A 20,008-nucleotide genomic window follows, 5' to 3' on the forward strand; every position below is an offset into this window, starting at 1 on the left:
TTTCATTTTAACTTTTCCTGTATGGCATCCCATATTGTTTTGCCCATATTCTAGTAGCAATATCCTGCTTCTCCTTTTTGGGTCATGTTCCTGACCTATCCCATAAATATTTTGTGAATTGGATGTCCTCACCAGCACACTCCACCTGCTCCTGATGGAGACTACATTTGCCATGACCTCTTTGGTTGGAAGTCAACCCTGTAACACCCACATTTTCTGAGTAAGGTGGCCACTCATCGCCCCATCTTCACCAAGTGAATAGAGTGTAAGAGGCCAGTTAGGCAAGATGGCGGAGTCCCATCATGGGTCTGTGTCTCTGTTGCAACTGTGCTCATCACGCAGCACTCTGAGCAGGGTGTAATGATGCTCTGAAGGCTCACTAGTTATTGCTAGACCTAATGAGGCTCTTAAATTTTTTCCCCATAACCATTATGAGAGAGGGCTAGAGAATAAAAGGCACCTGTAAATTCTTATCATCTGTTATGAAGAAAGACTCTTCCAGTGCACTCTTTAAAAGCCAACCTTGAAAAATATCTTAACTGTACACTTCACTAAATGTCATTTCATTTGGAAACTAACATGCAATATTTTTTTTTTCCTCTCATGGCGGTAATGCACAGAACCAATATATTTTATAGCCTAAATGAAAAAAGGGAAAGTGGGAGGTCTGGTGCTGCTCCTTTAAGATGTTTCCAGAGAATCAAATACCACTCTCGATACGGCTGCCAAGTAAGCACTTATGAAAGGTTAGAAACTGAAGCAATAAACTTCAGCATGAGACCCTTTGCTCTCCTGGTTGAACAGGATGTTTAATAGCAGGGATTCATCTTCTCCCATCTCCTATCTTCATCTAGCCAACCAGGCCAAAGAATCTTTCTCAGACTCAGCCCTTTTCATCTTTTCCTGACTTTGAGTTCTCTCTTATCACTTCTTCCCACTTTATCTTGACCCTATTACTAGTGTGGTTTCCCCTCCCACACATCAGACTGGTTCTATAAGGGAAAGGACTGAATCTTATTTGGCTTTCTTTGCCTAGGGACCAGAACAATCTTTGGAATCTATTCATTTCTTTTGTTTGTCCATCTATCCATTCCTCCATGTATTCAACAACAAATGCATTCATTCATACATATCCACATTCTAGATATCAGACACTGTTCTAGGTACTGAGAATGCAATAGTAAAAAAAAGACTTCTGGAGCTCACTAAGTGGGGAAAAACATGAGCAAATTGAAAATTACAATACAGAGAACATTAGCTACAATGAAGTAGAATATATGCCCCTAGCACCTAGGAGGGGCAACAAGCTTGTTTTAGAGAATTAAAAAAGATGTTATTGTTTTTGTTTGTTTTGTTGTTGTTGTTGTTTTCGGAAAACGTATCCAGAGAAAGGATAAAAACAATTCTTTCAAGGATAGAAAAGAATGTGTGGAAATCCCAGTGAGATTATGAAGTACAAGTAATTCAATATGGCGGAAGAGTCAAGCAAAAGAGAAAATTAACGAGGTTAACTTAAATTGGGAAAAGTATGAGTTCAAAGAAATAAGAAGACACACAATAAATTAATGGATAAACAGATGTGCAAGCTTTCTTGTATGAAATAATATAATGCTAGAAATTCCAGTTTTCAGGGCAATTGTGATTATTCAGAAGAAGAGCACGAAAGAAGTCTAGCAACATAGAAATCAATACATCAAATCAGTTGGTACCTACACACATTTCTCAAATTCTTCATGCTCCTAGTCATTATAAATTCTCCTGAAAAAAGATGGCATTCCCTATAAAGGCATGCTTCCAAGTACATAGGGTGAATGTTACATTTTGCCTTTCCCATAATGCATTTCAGGATGATCGTATACATCTGGTTTGTGTACTATGAGGTCCTACTATGTGACTAGCACTGTGTAATGGGAGGGGATACAGATATAAATGGTAGACAGTGAATTTCCTTAAAAAAACATCCCAAAGAGAGAAAGAGGAATAAAATGAAGACTAGAGTGCCAGGTCACAGTGTGAGAGAGAGGGACAACACAGGATCCCACAGACACCCAAAGGAGAGGCACCAAGCCAGGCTGCTGTGTGGGGAAAGTAGTTGAGGAAAATGTCAGTCAGGTGTTTTCAGAGAAAGAGCCCTTGCTCTGACCCTTATAGGATGAGTAAGAGTTGAGGAGGCCTGACCTACCCAAGGAGTTGGGAAGGTGATATCGCAAAGAGCACAGCTGAAGGCAGAACAGAGTAAGAGAGAACACTGGATTGGAGTGTGGGGGTAAGGAAGGTTCATTAGTATCACAAAACCTTTATATTTTGCTCATATTAACTATGCTGACAGGAAAATAATTATTTTAATTATCTATAGTAAAATAAATTTTACATTAACAGTGGTTCAAATTTATCAGATGTTTATGACATGCTAAAAAATGTGTTGTAAATACGACTTTTTAGGAGGATCTCAGTTAATGCTCACCACTTCATGAGTAGGCAGGATTCTCAGCTCCATTTTATAGGTGGGGAAACTGAGGCACAAAGAGGTAGAGTGACTTTCTGAAGTCATAAATCTAGGAAGTATTGGTGAGTATTGGAACTGCCATCCAGATGGCTTGACTCAAGCCCTTCTCTGAATCAGCACAGTGCACAGCTCCCAATAGGAAGGAAACCAACGAAACCCACATTTTTAACCCACTCCCAGTGTGCACCTCATTTGTCCTTAGCAAGTGCCCTTCTGCTGCTCTGACTGACATGATACTGTTTACATGCTTGCGGCTGTCTTCCACAAAACATGAAATGACTGTGTTATCTGGTTCCATACATGCATAGATCTGTACTTTGCTTCTTGGTTGAATGGGTTTAGACTGGAATGCTTTCCACCAAATCAGATTTCTCTGGTAACAGTCCACCAGATCATTTTGCAGGATGAGTTTCTTCCCCAATGGAGACCAGAGGCTCAGGAAACAGACTGCCTGAATCCAATCATGGCATGTCGTCTATGTAACATCAGCCACATTATAGCATCTCTCTGTTCTCAATTTCCCCAACTGTATAATGGGGAAAACATGGTGCCCACCTAGTGTCTAATTTTCTTATGAGCACAAAATAAGATAATCCAGGTAACGTACTAAGCAAAGCACTTGGCACATTTGAATCATTCAACAAATACTAGTCACTGCTGTTAAGAATTAGTGTGAAGGCCAAGGGGTTTTCAGAAGGAGCATTAGGCCAAATGACTTGGGTTTAAATCTTGGCTTTGCTTCCCATAGGCTATGTGAGTTTGGCTGAAGGACTGACACTTTTGAGTCTCAGATTCCTTTTCTTAATAAAAGAAAGCATATATATGTACACATAGAAGTACATGTATGTCTATGTATATGTGTATAAATGTATACATATATATGAATATATACAGGTGAGAGCTACCTTGAAATTTTCGAAGGTTTGACTGTTATCCTTGTGAGATGGGTGGGTGAAGAGGTGCCTGTGGATTAGATATGCACCTGCTGCAGTTGGTGACTATTGTAGCACAGAATGCATATCCTTTTTCTCAAAGATTCCTCGGCTAGGAGCTTCTGCAACAGTATGGAAGGAGGAATGGGGAGGGAAGGGCATGACTTCTCATAACATAGACCTGCAACATGGAAGCATATCAGTGTCCCTCAGTACTAACATGGTTAAGTACACTGTGGTGCATCTATAACAGAAGTGGGCGAACTTTTTCTCTAAGAGCCAAATAGTTAAAAACAGGAGGGGAGGCAAACCATAAGAGACCCTTAAATACAGGGAACAATCTGAGGGTTGTTGGGGGTGGGGGAAGAGAGCGATGGGCACTGAGGAGGGCACTTTTTGGGATGAGCACTGGGTGCTGTATGTAAGTAATGAATCACGGGAATCTACACCTAAAGCCAAGAATATACTTAGCTAACATGTGTGTGTTAGTTAACTTGACAATAAATTTAAAAAGAGAGACAAATAATAAATATGTTTGGCTTTGAGGACTAGAGAGTCAGCTCTGCCCTTGTGTTTAGAAAGCAGCAAAAACAATGTGTCAATAAATGGCTTCAGCAGTGTTCCAATAAAACTTTATTTTCAGAAACATGCTGTGGGCTGCATCTGGCTTGTGGGCACAACTTGCCAACCCTTGATCTATACTATGGAATACTATGGATTCACTAGACATTCACAGATATGAAACAGTGTCCATGATAGAATGAACACAACAAAGCAAGTCGAATCAGTTTTTAAAATGTGATCCAATTTGTGTTTAAAAAGCTGTGCATATATATACATACACAAACATCCATTAATGGATACATGGAAAAAATATGAAATGATAAACACCAAATTGCAAACAAAAGTACAAAAATGAGGTTATGGGAATGAGAATAATAATGAAGACAGGGAGTAAGTAGAAAGGCCATTTCCTATAATCTTGGGTTCTATTATTTCTGATAATGAGTGCCCACTGTTTTTCTACATTCAAATGGACAGCAGTCATAATAATATAATCTTTAAAAGCTGAATTATAGGAGTATTGTAATGATTAAATAAGACATTGTATATAGGGCATCAAGCGCAGGCCTGGCCTGGCACATAGTAGGTACTTAATGGGTAGGTACATAAGTAGCTACTTAATGGTAGCTGTATAACTATAAATACCTCCCCAAGACACCAAAAGGGTAAACCCAGGGTGACTATCTTAAGAAAAGTTCAACTCTGGGGCGCCTGGGTGGCTCCGTTGGTTAAGCATCCAATTTCAGCTCAGATCATGATCTCGAGGCTTGTGAATTTAAGCCCCCTGTTGGGTCTGTGCTGACAGCTCAGAGCCTGGAGCCTGCTTTGGATTCTGTGTCTCCCTCTCTTTCTCCCCCTCTCCTGCTCATGCTCTCTCTTAAAAATAAATAAACATTAAAAAAATTTAGGAAAGTTCAACTCCATTTTGTCAGGGACATTATGTAATTTAGCTTGCAATCTCTTCAGTGAAAAAGTAAAAAAATAAAATAAAATAAAAAGGTTGGTCTGCCTACTATGCTTCTGAGTTCGTAGATGAAATGCTTATTAGAGATCTAAGTTCAGGAAGACCTCAATCCCTGAATATAAGGGGGCCCATCACACTAGTTGTGATAAAGCCCATTGCTCTTTCCAAATGTATCCTACAAGGAAGTGTGTCCTCTGATTCTAAGCAAACAGTACCATTTATGCCAGATATGCAAATACAGCTCCTATCACTTGTTATAGCTGGTTGGTTTGTTTGTTTGTTTGTTTGTTTGTTTGGGGGGGGTAGTATAAGGGAGAAGAAAGAGTATGTGAGTGTAGTAATTGCTTAGGACTCAGGAAAGGAAGCGAGGAATAATCAATTGAAAAAAAAATGAAAACAAAAAGTCACAACAATGAGTCAAGTCAGCCATGATTAATTAACTCGATTCTGGCTTGTGCTGAATAAATGAAGAAATGCATTTGAGAGAACAACCTGGGGAATCCACTCATCTTTCCCCCCGACAATTTCATTTCAACCTTGGGGAGAACAGAATTTGTTCCTTAAATCTTGTCTTCTCGTAAAGACGCCAGCTTTGGAGGGCAGATGTTGGGAGTGGAGGGGACAGGAGAAATGAACTTGGCAAGACTAAGTGCTAATTGGGAAAAAAATAATGGGTTTGCAGTTATATATAAACTTGAGCATATGAACCCAAAGAATGAAAGTTGTAACATATTTAATTGATGGCGAACGATGTGTGGGATAATTTATTGAGCAATGTCCTGGAATCTGAAAATACTGAGTGTTTCTAACACTTCAGTGACCTCTGGTATGGTTCATGCAGGCACTACACATTTAGTGAGTACTTCTCCTGCTGTTCCTTGTGAAACTGTATCAACTGATAATATTGGTACTTCTATTGAGAGTCACTGCTCCAGATGTAAGTCACTGGGGAGATTCAAGTGTTGGTTATCTGATTAAAGGAGGCCAGAGGTCAGGATGCCCACAGAACTTGAGTGAGCCTCAAATAACAGGTTTTAAACAGCTGTTTTCTTTAGGAAGAAATGTTTTTCACACCTCCTCTACCATGCACCCACTTGTTAAATACCCCATTAGCAACAGCCCAAGGCCCCCAGGTCCGAGACAAAGCTATCCAGGCAGACAGATTCAATGGACAAACGCCAAGCTAGAAGTGTCAGCCACAAGCAGCACCTGGCAAGGATCCCTTTCAGCTTTCCCCATCCATCTGCTCTCTGCAAGGATGCAGTCTCTTGGAGTTGTTAATTTCAGGCTTGATGCTGGCCTTGAAGTGACAGGGCAGACCCCTGGCCATGAAGAGCCAGGCTGCTCGGACACATGCACACACGTTTCCAAGTGAACCCAGAAAACGTCTTTGCATCTGATAAGTCGCAAGGTGGGGGGAAACATATTGCCTATTATTTATTCTAATAATAAACCATTACCCCAGGCACATTTTTATTCTCCAGATTTAATAAGGTATTTTGTGAACCGAGGCAGTGGAGGCAGGGAGGAAACAATTGTGGTTATTAGGAAGATGATTTCTGTTTGTTTCAGATGCAGAAGTAATCATCATTCCTTTCCTTCATAATCAAGGGTTATAATTGTCCCCTCCCCCCCATCCCCGACAAAACCCTCCCCAACCTCTTGCTCAGGCCAAGAAAATTCAAACAACACTCACCAAAATTTCCTGAGGAACTAAAAGGGCTTGGCATACTTCCCCGGACCAGTCTCCTAGGACCATCATTACCCTATAGCCAGAAAACTCTGATTATGGAGTAGGAGATCTTAACATAGATTTCTTGTCATTCCCTTCCCCCCACCCCTCCCCCACCGACATTCAGAGGTGGGAAAGAACTGGACACACCAGGTGGGTGATTTACATACCGTTCACGCATCTCTGCCTGGTCAGGATGGATATATGTTCTCAAGACATTTTCAAGTAAAGATATTTCAACTGGATTTTTTTTTTCGTTCTGGTTAGACGTTGCAAAGCTTTAATGATAATTTTATCACAAGTTGATAATTTTATAATCTGCATTCCAATTAAATAGATTCAGCAGAGACACACAGGCCACTGGCCTTATCTGGGCAGTCATCCTGATCATGTTAATTGAGAGACGTTTGGAAGGCATCTTAAATGCAGTGGTTAAGAGGATAAACTCTAACAGCCAGATTTCCAAGGGTCAAATATCCACCCAGCTACTTATTAGTTTAGGGACCTTGGACAAATTCCTCACCTGGAACTGTCCATACACCCCGATGGGGTCAAAGAAAGGTTTAAATGAGTTACCATCTGCAATGCAATCAGATGGTGCCTCACACACAGAAAGCACCAGATAAGTGTCTTTTCATTGTAAAGACAATGAACATAATCCACAGTCTATTGGATGCTGCTGTTGTTATTTATTCTTTTTTATAGGCTGACAATGTCCTGGGTCTACCCAGCTACATGCTTAGATGTCAGGTGGACAATACCATAGTGACAGAAAACCAAGGATTTGAAAAGTGGCTGATGCTTCCAGAAGTTTTGTGCTGTGACATTAAAAGTTCACATCCACAGATCGCAGAGTATGTCAACAGAAATAAATCATGTAACAACCACTGTACTAGCAGCAAAAAAAAAAAAAAAAAAAAGCGAAAAAGCAAAGTGAACTAAGTCCCATTGGACCAATTTTCCAGACAAGGAAATAAGGACATAAATGACTTTCCAGTCGAAGGCAGCCCAGGTGAACATCCCCAGGCTGGCTTTCTAAGCTATGCTGTTATCTGCATCTAAAGAAATCTTTACATAGCTGTAAAAGGTCTTCACCATTCCTGATTTCTGTGACTTTACAAAATGTCATCATTTAAGAAATGGGAACAATCCTGTAGCTGAAGAAGCTTGAGAAGTATTCATCTTCTAATTTTCCAGTTCAGTTGTCTGAAAGTGTTGCCTGGGTGGTGGTTGTTATCATTGCTGTGTGTGTGTGTGTGTGTGTGTGTGTGTGTGTGTGTGAGAGAGAGAGAGAGAGAGAGAGAGAGAGCAAGAGAGAGAGAGACTCTTCCTGGAAAGCTTAATGGAAGGAGCACTGGAAGATATATGCTTCATGAAAAATGAGCCCTTGTAACCCTTACACTTAAAGAATCTTTACAGGAAGAATTAGGTTCACAAAAGTTCTGAAACAATGAAGAGGCATTCATGTAAATTGCAGGCAATTTAAAAGGAAAATCTAGGTCATCTGGCTGTTTGCTTTGTCATCATCAGTATTAATTAGACACTGGAAGTAATGACTGAGCTCAGACAGCTCTTCAGATTTAAAATAATAATAATAATAATAATAATAATAATAATAATAATAATAATAAAAAACCTACAGAGCACAGCTTTACCTTTGGAAAGAAAATATTTTCACAAGTAGCATTCTGAAAGAAACTGAGTGGGGAAACCTTGCAATTAAATTCTGCAAATGCGCTGTGAAATAATCCCAGGGGAAGTCTTATCTGTACTTAATATTCAAATAAATATTCTTTTTGTGTGCCGTGCATTCAATAGGGTGCATTTTATTTAATTTAAGTGTATAACGTAATCAGTATCATGAGGAATAATCACAACGAGCAGGAGAACCCTTTAACTAGGATAAATGGGCTGGCTCCACAGCTGAATGGGCAATTGTGGGCAAGGAAGGAAATGCAAAGTGCAGAATCCCAGGTACGGATTTCCCCTGATTGTCCGACAGGACCTGGATACTCAAAGTGAGGTCTGTGGCCCAGCAACATTGGCACCATTTGAAACATCATTAGAAATGCTTATCTCAGACCCCACCCAGACCAATTGAATTAGAATCTGTGTTTTCCAAGACCCCAGGTGACTCATATGCATATTAAATCTAGAGATGGTCTGAAGTCAGGTGAGTTGGGGGCAGCTCTGTTCTCAAACAGCTGCACTCCTGTGTCTTCACAAATGGTAGACACCAAAAGGCTCCCAGAGCAGGCTCACTCCCCATCACCCCAGCCTTCAGGAGAGGAGGAGAAGACAGGGGTCCCTAAAGCAGGGACAGTGCACAATCTGTGCACAGTAGGTACTTTTGCTCTCTTTGCTGACCTGAATTTTGGCCACCCCATGTGATTTCTGCTGACTCACATTCCCTTCCTAACTGAAGCAGGTCTCACACAGGCCAAGTGCCTCCTTCCACAAAGGGAGGGCATACTCTCGGTCGTAACACTTGGAGACTTCGGACATCAGAGAAGGTTTAGTATGGGGCTATGCTTGCATCTGGGGACATCAAAAGCATTTGCAATTCACGTGGACCCAGGCCAGGCTCCCTCATAGAGCACGAAAGGAAACTCTCACCACCACCAAAATGGCGGGTCAAAGTCCAGGATAGACCTGCTTACCAGTGAACAACCTGTGATTATTAAAGAACATTATCTCTAATTCCAGCAGAGAATTATGAGAAAGCTTGGAGAGGGGAGAACCAATGCTTGTCTAGCAGACCAAATATTTAAAAAAAAAAAAAAAAAAAAAAAAAAAGGCTCTGGAAGAGTGGCGTTCCCAGTCAGGAGTTGGGCAATTTGTCATTTACTCATGACTGTGGGTTTGAATCTTTTCTTTAAAAAAAGAAATTAGGACTGATTTAAAAAAAAAAAAAAACAAAACACGAAACCATCCAATTCTAAGGAGAACAGGAGGAGACCCTATAAGCCATCCAGAGCTTGCCGACAGCCCCAGAAGACAGAAGCAAAAGAGAGCTGGTTTCCTTCACCAGATTGAGCAGAGCTGGGGAGCCATCCTAACCTCTATAATGAGTGCCTTAAATAATGAGGAAGCCCGTCCAGTCAACTTGGCTGAAACCTTCCTTCGCAGCCACTGGCAGTGCTGCAGGAAAAGAGGAAAGCCTCTGTAATTACACTAATGAGAAGGCAATGAACTACAGGTCACCATGGGTGAGGCGCTAGGGTTCTGTGGGTATCGGGCAGGCAAACAGGGACCACCATGGCCAGACAGGAAACAAGCTGTCCGGCTTCTCTGGGCAGCGGGTGAAACATGGGATGCTGTTCGGCAGCACAGGAAAGGAGAGCATTTAAGTTACCATGATAATCAGCATCCATTAAGTACTGGCATTGTGGGGTCCACTGAACTAAGGTCTTTATATGCAATGTCTCATCACAGTGAATCATCGTGTATGCTTGATGAGGCTGATATTATTTTTATCCCTAGGTTGTGGCTCAGAGACATTAAACAACCCGTCCAAGCTGACACAGCAGGTGGATGGCAGAGCTGGGGTTGGAGTCCTGGCTGACCATTGACCACTAGGTCTTCTTGCCTCTCTGCCTTTGAAGCTGTGGGCCACATTCTTAGAGCACAACTGCCATTTATTTCCTCTCCATGCAATTTGTACCCGGTGCACCACCCTGGCTCCAGTGCTGAGGCAGGCCATAAACCGAGTGAGGTTTCTTCTCCCAGCCCAACCAAGCTACACCAAAAAGATTCCCCTTCGGGGGGCGCCACTCTGCTCCATGCCTATAATAACCTTCCTCAAGTATTCTCTTTTTCAAGATAAATACCCACATTTCTTCAGCTCTTCCTCGAAGGACACCGAGTTGAGTCCTTTCTCTCTACCGATCATTTCCTCTAAGAATATGAGGAGAAATGAGTCAGACAGAGGTGAGTTCAATTTCTGGATCTGCCATGTAAATGTTGGACCATGAATACACCCCATAACTGCCTGCACTGGGTTAAACAATGTCCCCCGCAAATTCATGTCCACCCAGAACCTCAGAATGTGACCTTACTGGGTCCTTGCAGATATGATTAGGGCAAGGATATAAATGAAATCATAGTGAAATGAGGGTGGGTCCTGGATGCATGACAGCATCCATATGACAGATGGAAAAAGGACACACACAGACCCAACAAGAAGAGGCCATGAAACAACAGAGGCAGAGAATGGAGAGACGGGCCACAGTCAAGGACCACCAGGAGCTACCAGAAACTGGAAGGAAGCAGGGAGGATCTTCCCCTGGAGCCTTCAGAGGGAGCTGCCCTTGCCAACACCTTGATTTCAGACTTCTGGCCTCCAGAAATGTGAAAGGAAAAATTTCTGTTGTTTGCGGTCACCCAGTTTGTGGTAGTTTGTTATGGCAGCCTTAGGAAATAAATACACTTCCTATGCCTTATTTTTTCACCTGTAAAATGGGTGGGAAAGTCACGACCTCAATGTACAGAGGTGCTCCACATCGTACTATCCCCACAACTGGAGAACAGCCCTCTTTATCTTCATGCAGACGTTTAGAAAAAAGGCCACCTGGGAAGACCTGAGAAAAAGCTCTTGGGGGTCACTCCAATCCAAACCACCACCAACACTCCTGATATCATGACTCTTTGTTATCCATCTATCAGGAATTTATTCTCCACCTAATTTTCTGAATATCCATTCCATCTTCTTCCACTTGGCCTCAAAGGGATCACATCTGGTGTGTCCTTGAGGCATCACAACTAAGGTGTCCTTGTTGACTGTCTTGTTGAAATTCACACGTATCAAATCCTATTTGATAAACTCACAAACCACGCTTCTCATAAGCTTCTCCAGATCTGAGTACAGATTTATGAGATTTATGAGAAAGTTAGTACCAGCCTACACTTTCTAGGGCTCACCAGCTTCCTTCCATTAATTTTGAAAATTTCAAGGATATCTGATGGTTTCTCATGTCCAATCTCATAGCCCTCTGCTTTTTGCCACACATTCTCAATGCTATTTAATGACCTGTATCCAAGTTATGCTATTGTTTTGGGATTATTAGTCCAGGTAAAACACTTAAGTTTATCTAGATCCACCACTGTCCTACGGTTGCTTCAGCAATACTGACTCATTTGCCCCTACCAAGGTTCATACCATCCTGAATGCAAAGGATTTCTCTTGACAGAGAAGACAAGAGTAAATGAACCAATGGAAAGTTCTGTTTCTTCCACGTGATATACCAACTTTCTTCTATCAGCCCCCAAAAGATTGCCAATCCCTTTCTGGCTCTTTTTGATCAGATTTTGTTTTTAGATTTTTCTGTTTTACGTTGACATTCCTAGCAACGCTTAGTTACGTTCATGGGAAGACTGGGCTTCCACACAGTATGCTCACTGATGTGGTCCTTTAAACCTGTAAGTGAGGAAACCGAGGCATAGCATACAGCTAAGGGGCAGAGCTGGGATCCATACTCAGATCTGATACTAGCATTTTCTCTTATGACCTTCTGCCATGCTGCCTTCTTTGTTGATCATAAACTTCTGGCTAAGTTTTCCATACTGATATCACCATGTTCTACACTCCTATGAAATTTTCTAGGTATATCAAGCTGAAGGATAATTCACAGCTGGTTCACATATTCAAAGAAGTGCAGGAGCACATGAACATCCTTCAGGGGTCTTTCATAAGTAGAAATCACAATAATGTTTGATTGAATTTTTTAAAGTTGGGGGGAGCTCCTTACTAGGATTGAATGAAGAACTTATGATGATCAAGCATCAGTGAGAAAGATTCCACCTGATCCATCCAACTGCAGCCCCAGCTGATGCATCGCAGTCTTGCAGCTGTCCATTTACACCCAGTCAGAGCTAAAGCAGAGTGCCAATTTGATTAGATAATGGCTTACACATACAGCCAGCCCTGTCTATTAGAGGGGGAGCTGGGCTAATGAATCTTGGAAATGGGAAAGTCTGTCCATCCTTCTTCAAATCTGTAAGCCAATTATTATATTGGATCTTGACTTCCAATATTTCTGCAGGCTTCTAGGCAGTGAAACTATGCCAAGCAACAGGCGGATGAACACCCATGTTTCTCAGGGCTGCGGACACCATTTCTGTGCTGGAGATTAAATAAAGTGTGCTTTCTCTCTTTCCTCCTTCTCTCCCTCCCTTCTTCCTTTTTCTGCTTCTTGAACACCAAAACATGCCATCTATATGTTACAGAGGTAAAGGGAAAGCAATCTATCAGTTTTTTTCCTGGTGATGTCAAATAATTTGACACTTTGTCCATCGAGAAACCTTTCTTTGCCATGTCTTCTGAGAGTGGAATTCTGCAAAATGGGCTTCAGGGATTAAATTCCACACATGCTTGCTCCCTGGCTAGGTTTATCTAAGAATGTTGGTCTTGGTCAGAGGAGAATAAAACTAAGGATAAGAGGAAGTAGAGCCAAGAGATTTATAGCAGAAATTCTAGAGCCAGACTGCTTGGGTTTGAGTCTGGCCACTTACTAGTTGCCTGGCCTTGGGCAAGTTACTTATCCCATCTGCCCCCTCTACTCCCCCTTTTAAAACAAAGCGGGGGTGGATATTAGTATCATCTGACTTACAAGGTTTATATTAGGCATCTATGAGTTTATATGTAAAAAGCACTTTGAGCAGTTTCTGGCATACAGACAGTATTATACAAGGCTTGTTAAATAAAACAGAGGCCATTAACTTATCCAGAGAGATGACCCATCCCCTCTGTTCATTCCCTTGTTTATTAGATGACCAGATATTTGAGTGTCTACTGTGTGCCAAAGAGTTAAGTCAGATATTTCTCCTGCCTTCAGGAACCTCTCACTCTTTGCAAGAAGGCTGACTGTCTCTAGCCCTCAAAGATATAAAAAGAGTTTAGAACAAAGGAGCCAGGAAGGGGTGGCCCCAACAACCATTATGCTCTCAGCAAGTGTCCTGCTGTCTGGAGGGAACAGGAGTATGCAGGCTGTGGTTGCAGGATGGCCAGACCTCTAACCCTGCTCTTTCCAGGGGGGAGGGGGACTAACTCAGACCCCAGGGGTAATGATGCCTGCAGCAGCTGACCCTTTGCGGCCTGCCTGCCAGGCCCAGCCAGACTCTGTATCACATGCTCTCGTGCAAATCCTTCCCTTGCAATGAGAAGACACAACAAGCAGACTGTAATGTCCAGAACAGCAGGAGCCACATGTAGACTGTGTCTAAATCTGATTTAAAGGATGGCACGGTGCCCTCTGGCAACAGGGAGGTGGGGGCTCAGGACTGGGGTAGGTACAAGGGGCCATTGGACCTGAGAAGTATGGCCATTGTATTTGTTTGATAGATCGGCCTGTTCTAGCCCCAGGGATCCAGGTCCTTCCTTCCTCCCTGCACTCTATGCAGAAATGCTGCAGCTGTAAGGAGAGAGATCTGTGAGTGCTGCTGTGAGACCTGTGTGTGCATGTGCGTGTGTGAGCATGTGTGCACGCATGTGTGTGTAAGACAGAGACAGAGAGGAGATGGGAGATGTGTTGGGGGTGTGGGGAGGATGAAAGAACAGGAAAGGGTAATCAAAACAGTGATTAAGTGCTGCCCTAAACTGTCCATCATTCATTCAATTCTACAATTTTGAAAAGTAAATCAAACTCCTTTGCAAAAACCATTTCGTCATGGCACACAAATTAAATTATTAATTAAAACACATTGAACACGGCCTGGCAGCAAATAATAGGCCTGGAAGTCAGGAAGGGGGAATGAGAAACACCTTGCTTTACCTCCCTATTAAGGAGGTCTTAGTATTCCTTAGAGTAGTGATCCCAGGAAGCTGGGTTTTAGGGAGACCCAGCACAGAAGGAGGCGTCTGGCTGACACTTCCACCCTTTCAGCCGGGTGTTGCCAAAATAGCAAGCACCCCGGTCTGCACACAGTCGGCCTCTCTGTACGTCTATGGCTTGGTGCAGGATCTGCTCCAAGACCCAGAGTGCCCAGGTCACCAGTGCCTGTGCCAGCGCACCCTAGACCTGGCTTTCTCTCCCAAGCAAGGCTGGGGCGGCCCCCAGGAGTCTGAGGATACCTACAGGTCCCTGTAGTGCAGGATGGATCCCAGCTCTTCTCAAACAACTCCTGATTGCAGGGGTTTGCGAATCCCAGCCTGCCCAGGGCTGCTTTCGGACAGGGTGTCTCAGTTTGAATCCCTGCAGCGCCATCTGCTGGCCAACTCCTCTTAATGCGGAGGAGCGCCTGCCCATTTGGGACAACAGAGACATAGAGACCCTGGCGCTGACCCCAAGGACTCCCCACCACCTCCAGGGAGAAGGAGGATCTTCTATCCAAGATCTTCCCAATACATCCTGCCTCTCCTTGGCCGCGAGCCTGGGAAGCATGTGACTGCAAAACTAACACCCTGGAATCTGGCCCCATTCTTGCTGTTCTGTGTGTGGCTTCAGAATGCCCCTCCCCTCTCAGGGTTTCAGTTTCCTCCCATACAAAGTAAGGAGGTGGACAGGGCGATTTCCAAGTCCCCATCCAGCTTTGGCTTTCTGTGAGGTGTGACTCTGACCCTAGGCTGAAAACCAGCACCATCGAGAGACGATTGCACCATCCAGTCCTGAAAACACTGGCTACAAGGCTTAACAACAAGGGAGGGTCAGGGCACTGTCCAACATCTACAGGAGTTTCTGCACGAGGGCCTATAATTATCGCCTATTATTAAAAAAAAAAAAAGGGCATGAGAGAAAAGCTATGGATTATAAATTCATGGTAGATTATGTTTTAATGTTCCCCAAACAGAATAATAATTGCTAAACTGCTTTGGGTATCAAGCTTCATTGCACTGAACTGCTCTCCAAGAATTATTATTTTTAAAAATCACTTATGGTAGCAGGATGGCCCAATGTCACAGAACTAGGCTCTCCATGGTAGTCTCTGTTGGAGCACCATGCCTCCATGTGCTAATATCTGGGGCAGTATATGAGTGCCAATGCTGTAAATTAAGGTGCAATTTGTAAATGCTTCATTAATATTTATTAAATGATTATTAGATGCTCTTACAATCTTTAATAAGATATTATAAAGCATGTCATTAAAATGCATTAGGAGCACATTCTTAGCAAGTCACGCCATAGCCCGCTGTTAGGGAATGCCTGCTTTTATGATGCTCTTCCTAAAGCTTTCTCCAAGATATGATTGTCATGACGAGAGAGCAACTAAAATGGCTGCCCTTTACACGCCCTGGAGAGTGGCGGATACCACCCCCATGGCCTTCAGAAGCAGTGAGTCTTACCTGTTGTTAACTCCCTTTCATCTTTGGATGAATAAAAATGGCAGCCTACAATATTGTCTTGAGAAAGGACTTTGAGACTCTGCTGCAGCCAAGTAGAAAAGAATACAGTGATTGGTAAGTGATGCTATTGTGCTGACTGTATATGCAGGCGTCATCATAGAGCAGGTAACACCCATCTCTGTTCTAGGAGAAGGAAGATAACCCAGTCAGAGGTGTCCCTGTGCATGCTGGGGAAACATCCATGCTGACCGTCATTATTTGGGCTCCAGTTTGATTGGCTCATATCCACATGTACATGAAAGAAAGCATGAAAAAGGAAAGTATCTTCTAAAGAAAATGTATGGAAAGATGGGCAAAAAATAGATCTCTATCCCTTTAGCACCAAGAAGTCTCCCTTCTGTGGCCCAAAAACCTCTCATTCATTTCCTGAAGATCACTAGCCCCTTCCTTCTGCAGCTTCCCATTGCCAGTTCTTTTCTTTGAACTATCAAGATCTCTCCCACCTCAGTGCCTTTGCACAGGTGGGTCTCTTTGCTTGCATTTCTCTTTCCCCTACTTGTTAAGTGGGATTCCTTCTTATTTTCATGTCGCAGATGAAATATCACCTCCAGCAAGAGCACACCACTGCTCATCTTGCCCCTGTCCTGGCTGTATTTATTTTGTGCCAAGAGTAAATACTCGAGATCCAGAGTGTGGGGTCCAAGCCCCACATCTGGGACTTTCTGGCTATGTGAACTTTGGAGCCAGATATTCAACTTCTCTTCCTTTCTGCTTCCTTGGGTGTAAATAGAAATGGTGAGATAAGCACCCATCTCATGAATTAAGTGAACTCATACACAAAGAACACCGAGGAAGTTGTTGGCACACAGTAAGTACCTGGTAAGCATTTGTTTTCTCCTTCTGACCACGTAACTATATTTGCTTTCTACTTTCCTCTGCTAAATGTCAGCTGTACGTGAGTATGGCCCCATCTGGAACCTACTGTACTGCCTGGCTCATCACAGATGCCCAATAAGTATGAGTTGAATTTTATACCAGGGGCTTCACTACAGTTCTAATGAGTGAAGCATAATTTCTGCCCTGATGGGGCACTTGGGCTATGAAGAAAGAAAATGAACAGTAACATTTCAATTAAACCTCATAAGCTCATAGAGAGAGGGGTTGTGCGGTGAACTAAGAACACCTTTGGGGTCCGGCGAACCTGAGTTTGAAAACGTCTCTGCTCCTTCTAAGAATATGACCTTAAGCAATTTATCCCATCTCTCTGGCTTTTGTTTGCTCATCTTTAGAATGGGGATAATAGAAGATGGTGAAATAGGATGGAAGTTTTCTTTGCATCTCACATCCATGAAATATAGCCAGATCAATACTAAACCATCCTGCACACCTAGAACACTGATCTGAGGATTAACACAACAATATGCACAACCTGAACCACAGAACTCAGCAGGTAAGCAGCAAAGAGAGGTGAACTGGGGGACAGAAGTTGCGAAGGTGCGGAGGGCAGGGAGCTGTATTTCGCTTGTGGAGAGAGGACAGAGATGCGGGGAAAGTTAGGAAAAAGCACCCACTCCAAAGCACCCGGAGAGAAAGTGGAAAAGTGGAAACAGCCACAGGGACTCAACTAAAAAGGGAGAGAGGAGAAAGAGAGGGTTTAAATTCCATTAAGACTCTGTAAACGGGGAGCGCAGTCTGAAACTCCTCGCCTCCATACCTGGCGGTGCTCTGGTGCGAAGGGCGAAGCCTGGTGCCGGATGCGTGTTGTGATTTTGCATGATCCCTCCAACGCTGCTGCTACACGATCACGTGAACCTTCTCTGGGGCGGGCTGGCGCCCAGCCGCAGTCTCTGGCGATGGCAGCAGCAGAGTCCCGCGAACGTTCCCGGGTGAGGCCAGCACCCCGGCCATTGTTCGGGGAGACCCTCCCGCAGAGGATCTGAGCGCGTCCAAGCCGTGGTCCCTCCGAAGTGACCAAGCCGTGGTCCCTCCGTGGTTCCCTCCGAAGGGAAACACAGCCGCAACGGAGATAAAACTCAGGAGGGAGGTGCCGCCCGGCAACCTGACGGCTTGGTCACGGACAGTGTAAAAGCGGGAGTGGAGGAAGCCGGAGACAAAGGACACGAGCGTGATTGCTGGCCGGGGAGAGGAAAGGGCTCCCATACTAGACACTGGGTAGCTGGGTGACCCCATTTTCACTGCTCCCATGCATGCACATACACACCTACAAACACCACAACAATCCACCCCAGTAAGCTAAGCAGCACCACCTACTGGAGAATGGAGCCATTACACTAAGCCCTGCCCAACTGGGCCAATCTCGCTGTTCAGGAACACCACAAGTCTCTGCACCTGCTTCCTTTACAGACTATGAAGGGCTTCATAGTTTGACTTCTAGGGGAAACAGATGTAATTTCAATCGTAATTTAATCTGTTCACTGACCCGTCCATTCAATTTTCTTTTTTTTTTGGTTTTCTTTTTCATTTCTTTTCTTTTTCATGAATACAGAAAGAGAAAAAGTTTATTTTTATTTTCAATATTTATTAAAACTATTTTTACTTTTTTCCTACTATATGTTTTTACTTTTTTGTAAATTTTTCAAATTCTATTTTACTTCCACCATTTAATTTTATTCTATTTCATTGTATTCATTTTCTAAAATTTTCAAACGTTTTCCTTTTCCCCCCTTTTCACTCTAATCTATCAAGCTCCTTTCAATAACCAGACCAAAACACACCTAGACTCTAGCATCATTTATTCGATTTGTGTGTGTGTGTGGTTTTCAATTTTTTTAATTTTAATTTTTTTACCTTATCAATTCCTTTTCTCCCTTCAAAATAATAAAACAAATGAATTCACCCCAAAATAAAGAGCCAGTGACTTAATCAACACAGATACAAGAAAGATGTCTTAACCAGAATTTAGAATCACGATAGTAAGAATACTAGCTGTGGTTGAAAATAGATTAGAATCCCTCTTTGCAGAGATAAAAGAAGTAAAAATAGTCAGGATGAAATAAAAAATGCTATAACTGAGCTGCAATCTTGAATGGATGCCACGGTGGCAAGGACGAAAGAGGCAAAATAGCAAAATAGAGGCCAAACTTATGGAGAATAATGAAGCAGGAAAAAAGAGGGAGACTAAGGCAAAAGAGCACTATTTAAGAATTAGAGAGGGGCACCTGGGTGGCTCAGTCAGTTGGGCATCTGACTTCAGTTCAGGTCATGATCTCACAGTCTGTGAGTTCGAGCCCTGCGTTGGGCTCTGTGCTGACAGCTCGGAGCCTGGATCCTGCTTCAGATTCTGTGTCTCCCTCTCTTTCTGCCCCTCCCCTGCTCATGCTCTGTCACTCTCTGTCTCAAAAATAAATAAAAGCATTTAAAAAAATTAAAAAACAAGAATTAGAGAAATCAATGACTCATTTAAAAGGAACAACATCAGAATCATAGGGGTCCCAGAAGATGAAGAGAGAGAAAAAGTGGTAGAAGGTTTATTTGAGCAAATCATAGTGGAAAACTTTCCTAACCTGGGGAAAGACAGAGACTTCACAATCAAGGAAGCACAGAGGACTCCCATAAGATTCAACAAAAACCGACCACCAACAAGGCATATCACATTCAAATTCACAAAATACTCAGGCAAGGAGAGAATCATGAAAGCAGCAAGGGAATAAAAGTCCTTAACCTACACAAGAAGACAGATCAGGTTTGCAGCAGACCTATCCACAGAAACTTGGAAGGCCAGAAAGGAGTGGCAGGATATATTCAATGTGCTGAATCAGAAAAATATGCAGCCAAGAATTCTTTATCCAGCAAGGCTGTCATGCAAAATACAAGGAGAGATTAAAAGTTTCCCAAACAAAAATTAAAGGAGTTCATGACTACCAAACCAGTTCATGACAACCAAAGAAATTTCAGGGGGACACTCTCAGGGGAAAAAAGATGAAAAAAAAACACCAAAAGCAACAAAGACTAGAAAGGACCAGAGAACAACACCAGAAACTCCAACTCTACAAGAAACATAATGGCAATAAAC

General features: G+C 42.8%; 1 protein-coding gene across 19 annotated transcripts in view; it reads right to left on the reverse strand.

The window, feature by feature from the left end:
• RBFOX1 (RNA binding fox-1 homolog 1) overlaps window positions 1-20,008 on the reverse strand; it is a 1,461,670-nt gene that overhangs the window by 600,353 nt on the left and 841,309 nt on the right. The window contains exon 1 of one of the 19 annotated variants that reach the window (XM_042921411.1): window positions 17,690-17,940. The exons of the other annotated variants lie outside the window; for them this stretch is intronic. The gene's annotated coding sequence lies outside the window, so the exon portion shown is untranslated. Of the gene's footprint in view, window positions 1-17,689; window positions 17,941-20,008 lie in introns of those variants that run through there. 19 annotated transcript variants of the gene reach the window in all.

This window comes from Panthera leo, chromosome E3 (genome assembly GCF_018350215.1).
Source record: "Panthera leo isolate Ple1 chromosome E3, P.leo_Ple1_pat1.1, whole genome shotgun sequence".
Taxonomy (NCBI): domain Eukaryota; kingdom Metazoa; phylum Chordata; class Mammalia; order Carnivora; family Felidae; genus Panthera; species Panthera leo.